Source organism: Hylaeus volcanicus, chromosome 1 (genome assembly GCF_026283585.1).
Source record: "Hylaeus volcanicus isolate JK05 chromosome 1, UHH_iyHylVolc1.0_haploid, whole genome shotgun sequence".
Taxonomy (NCBI): Eukaryota; Metazoa; Arthropoda; class Insecta; order Hymenoptera; family Colletidae; genus Hylaeus; species Hylaeus volcanicus.
In genome coordinates this window covers 850,594-866,080 of record NC_071976.1, presented here as the reverse complement: position 1 = coordinate 866,080, position 15,487 = coordinate 850,594, and the positions used below count along the sequence as shown (strand labels likewise).

Sequence of the window (15,487 nt, the reverse complement as noted above, 5' to 3'; positions counted from 1 at the left end):
ATCTCTACGATGAAACATTCGGCTTAATAGCACGGTATCTCGTCGCGAGCGAACATTCTTTGCAACTCCTCGCATGACATTGGCGAACCGAATGGAATCTTTAGAGCGTCGATGAGTTTTTTCGAGGCAGAAAATTGGCGTGGCAGCGAACGTGTCGAACCGCCGCGCCGATCCATTTGATTACTTTCGCGAGATCGACCGTCCACGGTAGACGGTGGACGCCGCCGCGTTCTCGATCCTCTTCGTATCGCGGAAAGCAGCTTAATACTCCGGGTGAATCTTGTCAACGTCGTTAGGAAAAAGATAAGATGGATCCGAGGCTGGAGTAGCGCCAAAACCGGTCTTATCGTAAAGAACGCGAGGACGCCGGCAATCCTTCTTTCGGTTTATATTAAATGCCGTGCAGCCCCTGCACCAACCTGTCTGCAAGAAATTATGCGCATGAATAAAGGTGCGCAGCCATTTTGGGGGTTGCTCGCTGCAACGTGCAAATAGGGAGGCCAGACGTCGTTCGCTTGTACCCTGGCGAACCGGATCGGAAGAATCAACATTGAGACTGGTCATGGTTCTTCTTTGAATACCCCATTGGAACAAGAAGCAATCTGGGGCCGATCAAAGGGCACGGACCGGACGAGCCACGAGATCGAGGGTCACGTATCCTCCGGAATCTCTTAGGCGACTGATCTTTATATTTATCTGCTTCCCGGGTCATCACCCGTGGAACTTGGTCAGTGATCTTTCTAAAGCGACGAAATTTCTTGCGAGCTATGCACGAACGCATTCTCCAAGTCGATATTTTAAATTGAACGCAACACCAGACCGTGCAAAATAAAATATACACACTGATAGTTTTTCCATGTTTATTGTGCACTTGTATCCAGCTGTTCTCTTACGTAGAAAAATGTCTCATCGGTAAAGGCATCTGGATACGCGCCAAGCATACGCGCGTGTGGAATGTTATTCTTGCATTGATTTCCTGATATCTAGACGTCGTTTAGGAAAATCTTTTTGCGGCTGAAATATTGCGCCCCTGTTTTACTTATGCGAATGCCAGCAACATCGGGAACGAATGCTTCTTTCCCGTAACGATGATGGACACTAATAACGAAAGTTGGAGATTGAAAACTGGTTTCACCGACGCGTTGATATCAGTGCTAACTTGACATGCGAGGAAACGTGACTGTGCACCGTTTGCTCCAACTTGCAAACATAATAATAAAAATTAAACATTACTGATACGAAAACTTATGAATATTCGATTGTAGAAGACTCGTTAAGTTATCGCCCCCATTCGTTTCCACTGTAAAGGTAGAGTAGTACGCAAACAATTCCTGGCTGTATTTTCATGAATTTCTCTGGAGAATCACTGATGGAAATGGTATGAAATATGCTTGGGAATTATGTAATCGTATTAAGAAGAAGGGTCGTAAAGCTTGGAGTTTCGTCGCATATTATCCTTCGATTTTCGTGACGAATATAGTAGTCAAGTGACGCAAGGCAATTTGCTCGGTGTAACAAACAACCGCGATAATAACCGTCACAAGTTTCTCTCGGTGTTCATCGATTTGGCATTCTTCTATAAATGGCGGATAAACCCGACTGCGAGGACCGAGACCGATTCTAAGAAAGCGTCTCGTAATCAGAGGGGGTTGCCGGTAGTTTAGTTTCACGATTAGTCAGCCCCTTGCTAGACACCCTGTGTCTCTTCTCCTACGTTGCATGTGTATATACCGTTCCCAGTCCCTCTTCTTTCGTGAGTCACCGACGGAAATTACGATCGATCGAACAGGAACGGAACAAACGAAGTAAGGTTGCGTCTTGGTTGTTCTAGCAGGAATTCTCCTCGTGTCAGTCTTATCGTAAACGCGTTTAGGACCCCGATGACACTGGATGACAGAACGTCTTTGTCGAAATTTATTCTCGCCACGTGTTCTCGTGCCGCTGATCTTGTTAGTCTCTACGAGGATAGTGTCGATTAGTCTTTTGTATACGTGAACGAAGATAAAATTTCGATGAAATCCTGTTGGTGCCGTAGGGAACGCAGTTACCTCAACGAACATTCTCAAAGAAACTCGATCAGCTTTGAGCAAGATCGCTAATTGTACGAATATAAAATTTACGTTTAGTATAGTCTTACGGGGATCTATATTTTCGAGATATACAAGTAGAGAGCCCTTTTGAGGGCATTTTATCGATTACTGCGTTCACTGATACTTTATTCCCTTCACGTGTCACCGGAACACCGATATTGGTAGATTCGATGAATATCGCTTCGAAATCTTTTCTATCCCGTCGAGACGAGAGTCGCGGTCCCCGGTTGATCTTTCATCAATTTTCGTCAACAATCTGAGTGGAGTCTTTCATGTTTTATCCAACGAATATTCGGAATGAACGTTCCTTTTCGTGGACCTTCGCCAGAGGAAATAGTGAGCATTCGATGGCCATTCTTTTCGACTAAAAAAGAACGAAAGTTAGAGAAGGTTATTTCGCTATTGTTAAGTATAAACTTACGACTAACGCATTTCATGAGCAAAGGACGGATTTCTCTCGGATCGTGAACATCACTCGGAGACATTCTTTATAACTCGTTGCAGTACTTTTTGTTTTATTCGTTTTATACGTAGTAGGAATACGATATGGCCTTCTCGTTCGCCGGATCTCACGCCACTGGACTTTTCCTTTTTGATGAAGCTAATGGATGGCTTTCGTGAACAACCAACGACACCAGAAGACACGAAACAACGAATAATTAGAATTTATGTCCCAGTTACTCCAGAAATAAATCGAAAGTTTTATTTTCGTCATCGCTTCCATACATCTCGCCATTGAAATCATAACCCGTATCGTAACCCGAACGCGTATTAAGAAAATAATATCGTTCGCAACGACAACACCGTAAAAGGACGAGATTTATCTCGCGAAAATTTTCCTTCTGTCACGAATCCCCTGCTTCATTGCCAAACTAAACATCACGTCCCTCTTTCGATTCGGCCGACCTCATCTTCTTCCTCCTCTTCGTTTTCTTCTTCTTGCGCTCGTTTCCGATGACAGGAGTAATTACATTTTTATGTTGTTCCGACGCGAGGCCGTACGTGACTGCAGCGGGATCAATTTGTCTCGAAGCTCGGCGTGTTCGCAATGGTAAATGTTATTTACTCGGAATAACGTCAAGAAAATGAACAGAAAGAAACATAGAAAAGGTAATGAAAACACAATTGTACGATGCAACGTCCGCAGTTGGCCTTTCTATGCGTGGCTTCGCCTTTTCTATAAATACCGTACACAAATATTTTCGCGTGTACAGAGCATAATAAAATTTTTGTGTGAACGATGTGGAACGGTAATAATATAATATCTCTCGGTCTCTGTTAAGAAAAGTTAATTAATATTCATACGTTTCATCAAAGTATAATACGTTATTAAATATACAGGCCTTTTATACATACATATATACGCGAGTACAGGATAGATCACACACGGGAGCCCCAAAATAGTATCGTTATAACGTTATCATCTTGCATGCAGACGAGGTTTAATTACCACCTTATGCATTTATTTATATTTTCAAATCGAATCGAAATAACCAGGTGTGGTTTAATTAACGAAAACATTTGTGTTTATAAGTATAGGTTAGGTGAAAAAAGCTTCCAAGTTCGATTTGTGCGAAGTACACCTTGCCCATAATTATTGGATGCAGCTTTACGATCGAACATCATTACTGGTTTTCGTAATAAATAGTCGATGATTGCGTATTCCAGGGACGTTGGTGTGCCTGCCCACCATGGGTCGTCGCGTAAAGTGTACTCTGATTAATCGGTCACCTCCAGCTTAATTCCGATTGACTTATAACTCGATCGTTAGTAATATGTACAGCGCTGAATACCACCGAATGATTTAGCGTTTCGATGCTAAAAACGATGCCCGAAACGATTTAATAAGCACGGAATTGAAAACAGTTGGGAAGGAATAGCGTCAGCCATTACTAAAGGTAAAGCCGTAAAAAGCGAGAACGTTGATGAAGACAAACGACACTACGCGGTTAATTATATTCAACATGGTAGTACAGTAAAATAATTAAAATTAATGTACTCGGTGAAATTAATAGAGTATATGTATTCGAGCTTTCCGCGCTTACTCGATACATAAAGCGTTGCTTTATTTTTCTCGCCAGACGTTCTCGCATAATTCATAACACATAATTAGACAAAAACTTTACGTTTATTGGTCAAGTGTCACCCAATCAAAGGTAACATTCACGTAAAGCCAAATATTTCTGCTCGCGATAATAGCTGATGTCGATATACTCCCCCCCTTGCCGCCACTATCACTTTCCCTCGGTAGAAATGCTTCGTTCCTATATTCTAAGGTCCATGGAGCCGTCTTGAAGCAGGTTTTCTCCCCTCCAATGCGCCCTTTACATCGGTTTCCTTCTTGCTATGTCATCCCTGTCCTCTTTCTGTTACCTATGCTCTTCCCTTCTTACTGGACCCTTACGTCGCGTTCTTTGCCGTCGCTCGCCAATTCCGTCGGTCTAGATTTTTCAAACTGACCACGGCGCGCAGCGCAGAGATTCTCGATGTTGCGAGTACGTATTCGGATGTTTTTCCTCGAGTTTATTTAGAATTTTCGCATTTTTCCGCGGTAACGGTGTTACCATGCTCTTTTACACGTGGAATTCGAAGAAAAAGAGAAACCGAATAGACAGGTAGGCGGATAGAGGGAGAGGATAGGGCTTGTACGTGTGCATATGTGCCGTAGCGAACGATAGAGATGGACACGCGTTGCCTATAGCAAGAGAACGAAACGAGACCAACTGTCTTCATTATGCTAATGCCGTGCAACTACAGCTGACCGTGGCCAAAAATAGATGTAGATATCGTGGGATGCTGAGTCGAACCTCGAGGGGGTTTTTATCCTCCTCTCTCTTTGTCTCTTTTTCCCCTCGTTCTCTTCATTCGACGGGCGTTACGCTTGTTTCTCGATTCGGAAGATTCCCTGGCGCAGTCCTGGAATGAAATGGTTCCGAGGGTGAAGATCGAATCGCTCTTTTCCTATTCCTACTTTACACCGTTGAAACTTTTTCTCTCCCTCCACCTCGGGCCGTCCCTTTTGGTTTTTTTTTTTGTGTGTGTGCAAAGGACGCGCTCATTAGCCTCACCTTTGCAAGAAACACAATGGTCCCCGAGAAACCTTTTTCTTTTCAAAAGCCGGAGACTGGTCGCGTCATAGAGTCGAGCAATGATTACTTGATAATTACAATAACTGGAATGATCACTGGTCGTAAACAACTTTTTAGTAAGCAGTCGTAAATCAGGATTATTTAAATTCAGAAATTGTTCTCGTTTATCGACTTATATAAAATTAGATAACATTGCGCTCGCAATAGACAACCGCATTTCCGTGTACATCCAGTTTACGTGGTTTGCGGTCGCGTTGATACCGTTGTTACAAAGGAGCTACGCGGTCATGTTAACAATCTTCCTTGGGCATCTTTTCGTGAAATTGCAAGGAGGTCGCGCGATGTTACATCCTTCAGGTTTTAACGCGGTCCAAATACAAGTTACCGCGTACCACCTCGTCGCTCTTAAATGTTAAAACAAGGTAGCAAAGTCGCATGCGAAACGACTACGCGCGCTGAAAAATTGTACCCATTTTTGCTTCGGAGCGTATAAAAAACAAATTTGCTAGACTTTAACGACGTTGTCCATAGCGTTTTACGGGCTTTTCAATATTTCACGGAAGTTATACGCAATCGAGCATGCAAATAAATCTGGCCGCGCAATGGTACTTTGGACAGAGGGCCCTCTCATATTTCCGGTTAGCCAGCAGTACTCGAAGGAAAAAGAAGCGACGGACGCTAAGTTAAAAAGATGGCAGCGGACTGGTTGTAAAGACAAAAAGAGAGAAAGAAGGAAGCGTAATGCAGCGAGTCAGCAGTTTTTGTTAAAAATTTATTCGGTTCAGTTTCAGGAGAAATATCACCTCCGTACCCCTCGGTGGTCCGTATCACACCTCAGCGACTGCTTCTATCCCACTACTCTGTCTTGCGAACCAATCCACCCTCCGTCCTCCATTCTTCTGTCTTCTTTTTCTTTGCTTTTATATATGTATACACACGTACGTATCCGACTTGCTGCGATATACACTGGGCTCGAACAGGCTATTCATTTTTCAACGCTACGAAATTGTTCGATACGCGTGCAAGCTCCTTTCTTTCACGAACGATTCGTCCAAAGGATTAAACGCAATACCGTCCTACGGAATATTATGCTAAGAACGTGAAATATGAACGGTTGATCAGATTACACTTGGAAGAAAAAAAGTTAAATGATGAACGACGAGCACGGACTTGGCGTAGCCGTAAGATAAAACAATTTACGTACCGAAATATGCAGCCAGTTTCGGTGCAACACGTTATAAGGATTTTGGAAACGGAAAGTACATTTATGTGTAGGTAACAGTTGCGCCGCTTATCAGAGTCAGCGAGGCGAGAATGGTGCACTTCCGCTTCCGCTGTTGGTATCGAGGATTGGTATCGTGAAGAAAGAGATTCGAACCGGGGGACCCACGATGTTTGGCAAAGTTAATCGTTCATTTTAGCCTCGTTAAAGGAATTCCGATTTTTATTTAAACGATTTTTAAGTAGTTGAGTTCACTTTGTTCTTTATTTGTCGAGAGTTGGGTAATGCACTCGCCGCCATGGTTTAACGTCTGGATTTTCAAACTATCTGATCGAGCGGAGAATAAAATTCTTGGCGTACGATCGTATGGTTCTCTTTTGCTATCGAAATCGTTAAATCAAAATACAAAATCAAAGTGTACCAAAGAACGAATCGTAACAATAGGTCGTGATAAGTTTGTACACGTACAATGTACGGTAGAGATACTCGTGCAAACGATATGCACGGTCCTTCTGTATCGGGCACCAGGATCTTTTCCCGCTGCGAACCGTAGCACACAGAAGCCATCGGCGTCGGTATAAAGAATTTTCTACGGATCTCATTCGTTGGCTCTCTTGCGCACTGTCACTTTGTCCCCTTCCCACCTATATACAGGAGGGAACGGGATTAAGCAGGTGTACAGTATGCGCCAGAAGTTCTTTCACCTTTCTTTTCCCTTCTAAAGTACGTTCGCGATACTCCATTTACATTTTCACGTAGTATCTACGCGAAATCAAGCGTGACGAGTGAAAGCGATCCGCTCCGAAGCGACGATAGAGATTGATCGGCAAACGGAAGATTCAGGCCAGCTTGAGAACGGATTAAAATACGATCCATTCGCAATGTTGGCCTTTGAATTAAAACCACAAATTTAATTTGTTATAAAAAGTTATTGTAAAGACATCGACCGAGCAAATGTTTCTTTTGGCCACTGTACGTTTCGTAGGTGTGGGTACGATTCACGTGAATCGTATTCGCGCAAATGATACGCGGTGGTCCTACTCTATCGTATCTCCGGATCTTTCCGCGTTGTACGCCGCGGCGAATTCGAGGTCCATCGGCGTCGAATATAAAGAATTTTTCTTGGATCTTGTTCTAGCCTGTTCCTCGTTCTTTTTCTTCTCGCTCCGTCTTTTCGTTTACGCGTGAACGCATGGCGAAACGAGATTAATCCGATGTATAGTACGTACACGCGCGCTGGGAAGTTCTGTTCCATGTAGAGACAGGAACCGAGAAGAAGCAAAGAAAAAGCGAGAAAGAGAGATTGACTTAACCTCTTCCACCCGCGGCGAGCGTGATAGTGGGCGATGCGCGACGAAACCTAACCTAACTCCGTTGCCGGTTCTCCAGCAGGGCAAGCAAGGCTGGGTCGCCAGGCGCCATGAGAGAAAAAGAGACAGTACTAATGAACGAGCGTGGGTGGTGGGGACTAAATCGGCGCATGCGTCCCTGTGACGCTTATCGAGCCACGGAGAGGGGCGGTTGGTGCCTCATCGTCGGCGGCAGCGGCGGCGGCGGCGGCGGCGGCGGCGGCGGCAGCGGCAGCGGCGGCGGTGGCGGTGACGGCGACGGCGACGTGGCATGGTATACGTTCGCACGGGCGCAGTGAGGGGCGAGACGGGCATCTCATATTATGCGGCGGAGGGGATCGTGGCTCCTCGCAGTCGGGTAAAGGTGGAAAAAGGCAGATATAGCGTGGTCGCGGAGAGAGAAGGACAGAGCATGAGAAGGTTGTGCATGTAGCGATAGTTGGTACGTACGTTTAACGGAGACAGAAGTTGGGAAAACGACAAAGATGGAAGAGGGAAGGTTGGAGCGAAAGAGAAGCGAGGAAGAGAAAGACAGACAACGAGAGTAGGTTCGAATTAGTGAGAGGGTGCATAGTTGCGCGATAGATGGTAGAAAGAGAAAAACAGGAAAGCCACGCTGTAGGTCGAAGGGAGAAGGAAGCGACATGAAATGTCGGACGGAGAGAGAGAATGAGATCGAGCCGAATGGCGAATTGGTGGATCGTAGGTGCAACTAAGCGAGACAGATAGAGAGGAATATGATAGAAGGAATGAAACGGAGCGAGATAGCGCGGTATGAAGGGAGAGAGAAGGAAGTAGAAGTAAATTGGTGTGCGTGTGGCTAGGTTAAAGAGTAAAAAAGGTGGGAAAGCAGGCAGGGAACGAGAGTGCAGTATAGGTAGGGTGAAGGAGGTGAGGTGGAAGGGGCAAGGGCAGGGCAAGGGGGTGGGGGAGAGGGGGCGCTGGCATCGGACAGTCGGTGTCGCGCCAGGCCCCCGCTAGCGGCTAGCCAAGCAAGCAGCAAGCAGTCGCAATCCCGTCGCCTAACCAGCATCGCTCGCCTTACCTTTTCACCCTCTTACAAAATCGCATCGAGGCTTCCGTCAGTCGCATATATTTGCCCCGTTTCCATCTGCCGGTCCCTTCGACGTCGTCCGCCGTCGTTCGTCGTCGCCATTGCCGCCGCCACCGCCGCCGCCACCGCCGCCGTCGCCGCCGCCTGCTGCTCTACTGCCGTCGTCATCGTCGCACACGCAGTACGTCGTCGTTATTGCTCTCGCAATCGTCGTCCAGTCGCGCGTGGTTTTTAACAGCGGTTCTATTAAAGGGAAAGCGCGAGCTAATATATCTACACATACATAAAACGGAGCCTCTGCGATCGAGCAAAAGCTGATTATGAGTTGGAACAGTGCAGCGATACAGAAAGCATTCGGGCCAGCGATTGTAAAGTGAGAACAAGTTTTATCGTGGTTTTGTGTGTTTGCGATCCGGCCGAATCGACCGGAACTCTGAAGTGAGCCGTAAAGGGAAACGTATTTTCACCGTTTTTTCGGTGAGAAACGGAGCAAGTGCAGAGTCGGAAGGAACGGAGCTCGTATGTCACACGTTGAAAGGACTAGCCGTGTCATCGTCGGAATAAGTGCTGACAATATATTATCTATTTTGGTGTGTTGTTCGTTACCACAGTGAAGGAGTCGCAAGCTCCGAAGAAACCAGTGAAGGCTCACCGACCGCCTTACCTGTCACGGTGACCGACATCACGGCGAGATCGCGGCTGATACCTCCGCGTGTTCCGGCGCAAGGTAGTACAGAACTCTCTATTTTATCAAACATATGTACGTTGTTCGCGTTCATACGCACGTAATATATTCGTGGACGCGTGGCTATAGACCAGTAAGTCGTACACGCCATTGCCCGCGCGTTGCTCTATGCATTTAAACGTGTATGTATATCTCTCGGTGACGTCATCGTTTCCGTAATTACATTTTTACGTCGTTACAGAACCGATGACGTCGCTTCTCTTTTCTTTTCTTTACACTATCCACGACCTGTGCCAATTATTTCAGAATTCATTTCCTATCTCATTGCCCGGACTTCTTACTTCGTTTATCGCGTCGCGCGTTTCAAACAGAAATGGCCAACGTTTTCGATACAACTTTCCTTTAAACATTTATTCGCAACGATCGTTCCATCTAACAGTTATTCGTATAAGCTATGTTGCACGACCAACGCGAAACATTATTGGATCGTATCGTTTAAACTAACGCTTATCCAACGAGTAGCTAGCTATTACATTTAGTACTCGAAATTCTCTATCTAGATGGCGATTTTGTTCATTTCTGAGTTTAAACGTGCTTGCCGCGTTCCGTAATACCACTCGACATTGTATCATTTTATATCTCGTATTGCGATTTCGAGTGATCGCGGACCGTTCAATTGCGACGAGACACGTAACCTTTAAGTAGAAGGTGCCGGTGATTATCGAAAATTCTCCTTGTAACGCGCGAGTGTATCGTTGTTTTCTTCGTTGCTATCGTAACGCGAAAAAGAAAAAACGCGCGCAACCAGCTGCGTTGTTCTACCTATTCGAGAAACGGAAAAAGCCTGAATTGATTTCGTGAAATCAGGGGTGTTTTTATTTTGAATTCATTTCCTAGAAACTCAATTTTCGCGTAACTCCGAATATTAACAGGTCGACAGTAAAATGGAGCAAGTATAATATATACGAGTCGAATTCGGAACACGATGCGCGCGTTACGTGTGGAAATGCGTGTTCAACGATTAACCACGTGTCATTAAATTCTCTTACCTTCGCGCAGTTGAGGTACGTACGAACGCATGGCGCGGTGACTTTTATTTGCGCAAATGTCTGCTCCGAGTTACGTTTGTTCCAACTGTACACCGACATTTTCGTATAGCTTTCGAAACTATTTCGTAGTTTTCCCTCAGAGTCCAGTTTCTCGCCTGCTCCAAAATCGCGGTGACACGTGTAATTTAATTTCACTTAAAAAATGTTTATCGGCACAGACAAATATTCCTTTACCCCGATTTTATTATATTATTGTATACGACGATAATTTTCTGGCTCACTGTATAATTCTCGCGATGAATAGGTGAAAGTATGCTGAAAATATACCGTAGACAAGCTGCTCTGTAGTTCGATATGCCTCCGGGGCTCACGGTTGATGATGTGGACGCATCGCTTGTGCCGGGCACATTCCTAAAACAAGATAATGCAATGCGTGAGAAGAGCACTTGTAAAACTCGTTATTTTAAAGAATTTAGCATCCAGCCGTGATAAATATCGTATCTTCCGTTATCCTTTCGCGAACGATAAAACGCCATTTCACCCTTTCCCACGGTTCTCTTTGTCGCAATCAGAGATAGGCAAAGTTTAGAATAATGGACGACAAGTAGAAATATTGTACAGTAATTCTTCCAACGTGAAATATAATTAAAATTCTAGTCTTTGGGTAAGAATTTTGCCCATCTCTGGTCTCGACTCACACCTTCATCTCTCATCATTCTAAACAGATTTTGTATGTTATGGATAAGCATGGACTACCAATCGGGCAGGTGTAGTTCGTAACGATAATAATCTGTCGTCCCCATCCTTTTTATTGGCAATGTTCGTTCATAGGGTGGAGTGTTTCTTGACCATAATTCTGAAAGGCGTTATTTCGGTTGTGCAAGCCACCCTCAGGTTTTTCGATCCCTTCGCATTCCTATGCGAGCAGGTATGCGACTTTCTGATCTATGCCTTTAATCTTCTTTACAAGTATATTACCTTTCCCTGGAGGGTTGCACTTGTAACCTCCAGTTTCCATTTTTTGTTTTCGACTTTTAACGCCACTGTCTGCAAGGTCGAAACAATTTGTTAACATTGGAAACAATTTACGGACATATGGTCGTTGGCGTATAAGGTTTCTTAGGAAGTTGGAATATTCTGTGGTCAGGTTGGAAAGGGAAACACTATTTTATACAATTGCAACATCTTACGTCACCGTAACAGTATATCTCTGGCTCACTATTAACGCGCTGTACTTTGGTATTTCTGTAGTTTGCACTTTTTGCTCTAATAAAACGAGTAAGCTGTTATTTTAGATCCTGTACGGTAACGATCTATGAAGCACTATTTAATTCGAATAATTCTAAAGGTACCGGACTATAATTTCATATATAAAAGAGCGGTTTCACCGCGTAGCAGTGACTATCAATTATTATTTTGCAACTTGCTGATATTCTCGGTTAATCGTAAAAAAGTATTTCCTAGCGCAAAAATTAATTAAGCGCGTGTATGCATCTAATCAGGTCGTGTGTACATTCTTCCTCGAGTAGACGATCGATGTTTGTGTTGCGAACAAGTCGAACGATAGCATGTGTAAATGTGTCGAGTGCATCCTACGCTTATTGGTGTGGAATCTAGACGCATCGAATTACAGTACCTTCGTGGGCGTGTCCCACTGACATTCCGACCTCGGTGTCTTTTATCCTATCGAGCCTTGCTATACTACTTTATACCACCGAACCCTTTTTAACGCGGTGGCCTTGTTTCCACTTGTTTACTACGATCACAGGAAGTCACACCTATGCAGCGACGCGTAGGTCGTGTGCATGACTGAGGGTCGCGTGTAGTCGAAATGTCGACGAGTAAACAATTGTAACATTTATGCTGGAGTGCTTTAAATTTCGAGTAACATTAAAAAGAAAGAAATAATCAAAATTGAGAAAATATTAGTTGCGTTACTGTTAACGTGTAGGAAAAATGAAAGTAGAACGATTATTAATAGGGGCTTGGAGTATTTCAAACGTCATTAGGATTGTGTATCGGTCTTCGCAAGCAATCAAACTAACGTTCTCGATCCTTGGGTTTAGGTACTCTTCGAAGCTCGTAAAGATTACCTCGAGTAACGTCAAAAGTATGATTAAATAATTGCTTTTCTATTGCACTTGTGCCCCTGATGGCTAACTACCACCAATTTATACACGTGGATATTTAAGTTACAGGAATTACCGCATTCAGTTTCTCTGTAATCGTTAAGAATTATCCAATGGCGTCATCGGCGTGATTAAGGCACACACACGCGTAGAGGATACGTACGAGCCAGTGCTTCTCAACCTGAGGGTCGCGAATCAGAAGTGGGACGCGATATTATCGTTAGCTTTTACGAAACAAAATTATTCATAATCCTGCTCCAATTTACATCAAATTTAAATATTAATAACTCGGGAATAAAATCTTATTCCTTTAGGATTTTTCGAGCAAAGAATGTATTCTGGTGTTTAGAGGAGAAACGGAGTACGTTTATTAGGTATTCAGGTCAGTACGAATACGTAGGTGTTTCATCAACCCTTTACTGCGCAAAAACGTCTACGTACAATAGAAATTGGCGAGGTTACATATCCAGTTGATAAGATCAGCACGTACTAGCCTAGAATTGTAACGCCGAGGTGCGAACAATGGATAATTTCAGATGTGTTTGTAGTGGGTTGAACGGTGCATTCAAAACATATTTTACTAAGCAGGTATGGGTTGGAGATTTGTCCGTTAAAAAGTTTTTTAGGAATGTTAGATCAGCTACCACTGGTCAGCATGTCGATTCGAGTAAGTTGAGCAGCCCTGGCGTAAAGAAACGCTGGTGTTACGGCCGCCTACGTGACGTAACAGAGTCGAAATTATCTCGGTTGAATAGTAGTGTCCCAGACGTTTTAGTTTTCCGCGTGGTGTTTCTGGTAGCGTGCGTTTCCACGTTTTCGTCGCACTTTTACGGCGAAACTATCCTCGAAAATAAAACGCGGGATTCGTGTATAGAGTTACAATCTTTAGTGATTCCCGGCAAAGAAATCCTATTTATATCATTTCGTGTTGGTCGTCTGCCAGCAAAATCACGTTTATATCAAACGCCGTTAATTTACAATCTCGCAAAACATCCGCGGACGAACGCGCGCGCTCCGTTCGGCGAGGATCTACGCGCGTGGATCTCGAGGCCGTAAATCGTTTCACGGATCGTCCGGCCGGTTACACGCGACGCTACCAGGAGATATATGCCCTTCTAATCGCGGTATTTCTGCCTCCGTGTCGTCGCACGGCTCTTCTAGGACAACATAATCGCTGTGATTCCGCGCTCGGTACCTCGAACCTATCGATATCTCATCGATCGATAACTCCGGAGGGTCTCCTACCATCCAGAACTCCTTATTCTTCGTTAGAAGCCGTTTCGTGGCTGGAAATGCTCGCCACTTGTACAGAGATTGCATCCTAACGTGTGAGACTAGGCTTTCCGACCGTCCATTTTTTTGGAAGGACTACTCGTTCCTTAGCTGCTTCTGTTTTCTTTCTTTTTCCAGAGCTAACCCTCGAGCTAGGAAGATATCGGTCGTGTTGTCCCCTTCGGTGGCAAGTGCGGAAGTGCCGTCACACCGTCAACAGAGTAGAGCTGCGTGAAATTATCGAGTATCGAAATTCCTTTAGATTCGCGCGCGTTGAACTTGATATTTCAACCCTACCGAAAGCACAAATGGAGAACGGAACGACGTCGATTGGAGCGTTTCGCAACGATAACGCCGCGAAAGAGAAAGGGAGAGAAAGCTCGAAGCCTTAATGTCGATCCTGTGTCTGTCCCTGAACGTTCCTGGGCATCGTGTATGAGTGTGTAGGCGGGGTGGTGGGTGTGCCTCGTTTTAATTTTAGTCCCGTGACAGGCTGCTCCCGCGAGGGAGAGGGGTAGTAGGTGGCGTTGACCCGCCAACGTAACCTACAAATATTTCCCTCTTTCTCCTGTGGTCTTTCAGCTTTAGCTCTTTCTCCGTCCTACTCTCTTTCTTTCTCTCTCTTGGATCACAGCCGCGCATATGCCCGAAGCGATACATCAACGAAAATCCATGGGTTTTCTTCTTACTCTACCTTCTACCCCTTTTTGAACGCTTGAACGAACTTATGGTCTTACGACATTCTTTCTCTCTCTGTCTCGCCTTGTTTTTTCTGTGTTTTTATATATCCTTGCATTTTCCTCCGTTTCTTCACGGTTGATCTATTCTCTCCGCGTCGTTGTCGGAGATGCATTTGTTCTGATTAAGCGCGAGCGAAGGTTGCGTTTACAGTTACGCACGGTGTTCTGCATTATCTGGGCTACGTATAATGTACACGATGACTCCTGAGAAACTAATTTTCTACTCCGAAACATTTGAATAAGAGCAGAGAAAAAGAAAGAGGTTGCGATAATAAGATAAAAGTGTGGTATAACTAGCGACAATTTCTTGTCGACATATTCCACGGTTGTTTTTCGTTTGCTCTGTGTATGCTATTCCACAGACTTATCGTGCGTTTGCTCGCGTTACCTTACTCGGCTAATTACAGGTCGGACAATCGCGTTGGCGCGCATTTCCATAATTCCTACAATACGGATAACGTGATAATTGGGTATCTGTAACGGTGAGGCAGCAAGCACTAATTTAAGTGTTGTCTACCGTAAGGCATTGTCCGGTATCGCTATGCAGCAGTATAAAATGTCCCATCGCGTTATCTCGCGTAAAGTTCGTAACGCGCGACGGTGCAGCAGGATAATCGGACGATGAAAAATAAAAAAACGAACGATTTGTTTTAACTTAAATGCGCCCGATCGTAATTCTGTTTTTTTTTTTTTTCTGGCGAGGGTAGCCGTGGCTGATGGTACATTCATTGCGATAGAATTTGATTTCGCAGAAAACGATAAATATTCAAGGGCACAAATGCCGAAACGCGCGGCCGCCCCCGCCCGC

General features: G+C 44.6%; 1 protein-coding gene across 20 annotated transcripts in view; it reads left to right on the top strand.

The window, feature by feature from the left end:
- Window positions 1–8,056: 8,056 nt before the first annotated feature.
- LOC128872406 (protein muscleblind) overlaps window positions 8,057–15,487 on the top strand; it is a 282,172-nt gene continuing 274,741 nt past the window's right edge. For 5 of the 20 annotated variants that reach the window (XR_008456185.1, XM_054115151.1, XM_054115142.1 and 2 more), the window contains exon 1: window positions 8,707–9,531. The gene's annotated coding sequence lies outside the window, so the exon portion shown is untranslated. Of the gene's footprint in view, window positions 9,532–15,487 lie in introns of all 20 variants that reach the window. The other 15 variants (XM_054115080.1, XM_054115107.1, XM_054115096.1 and 12 more) reach the window with 9 other exon arrangements.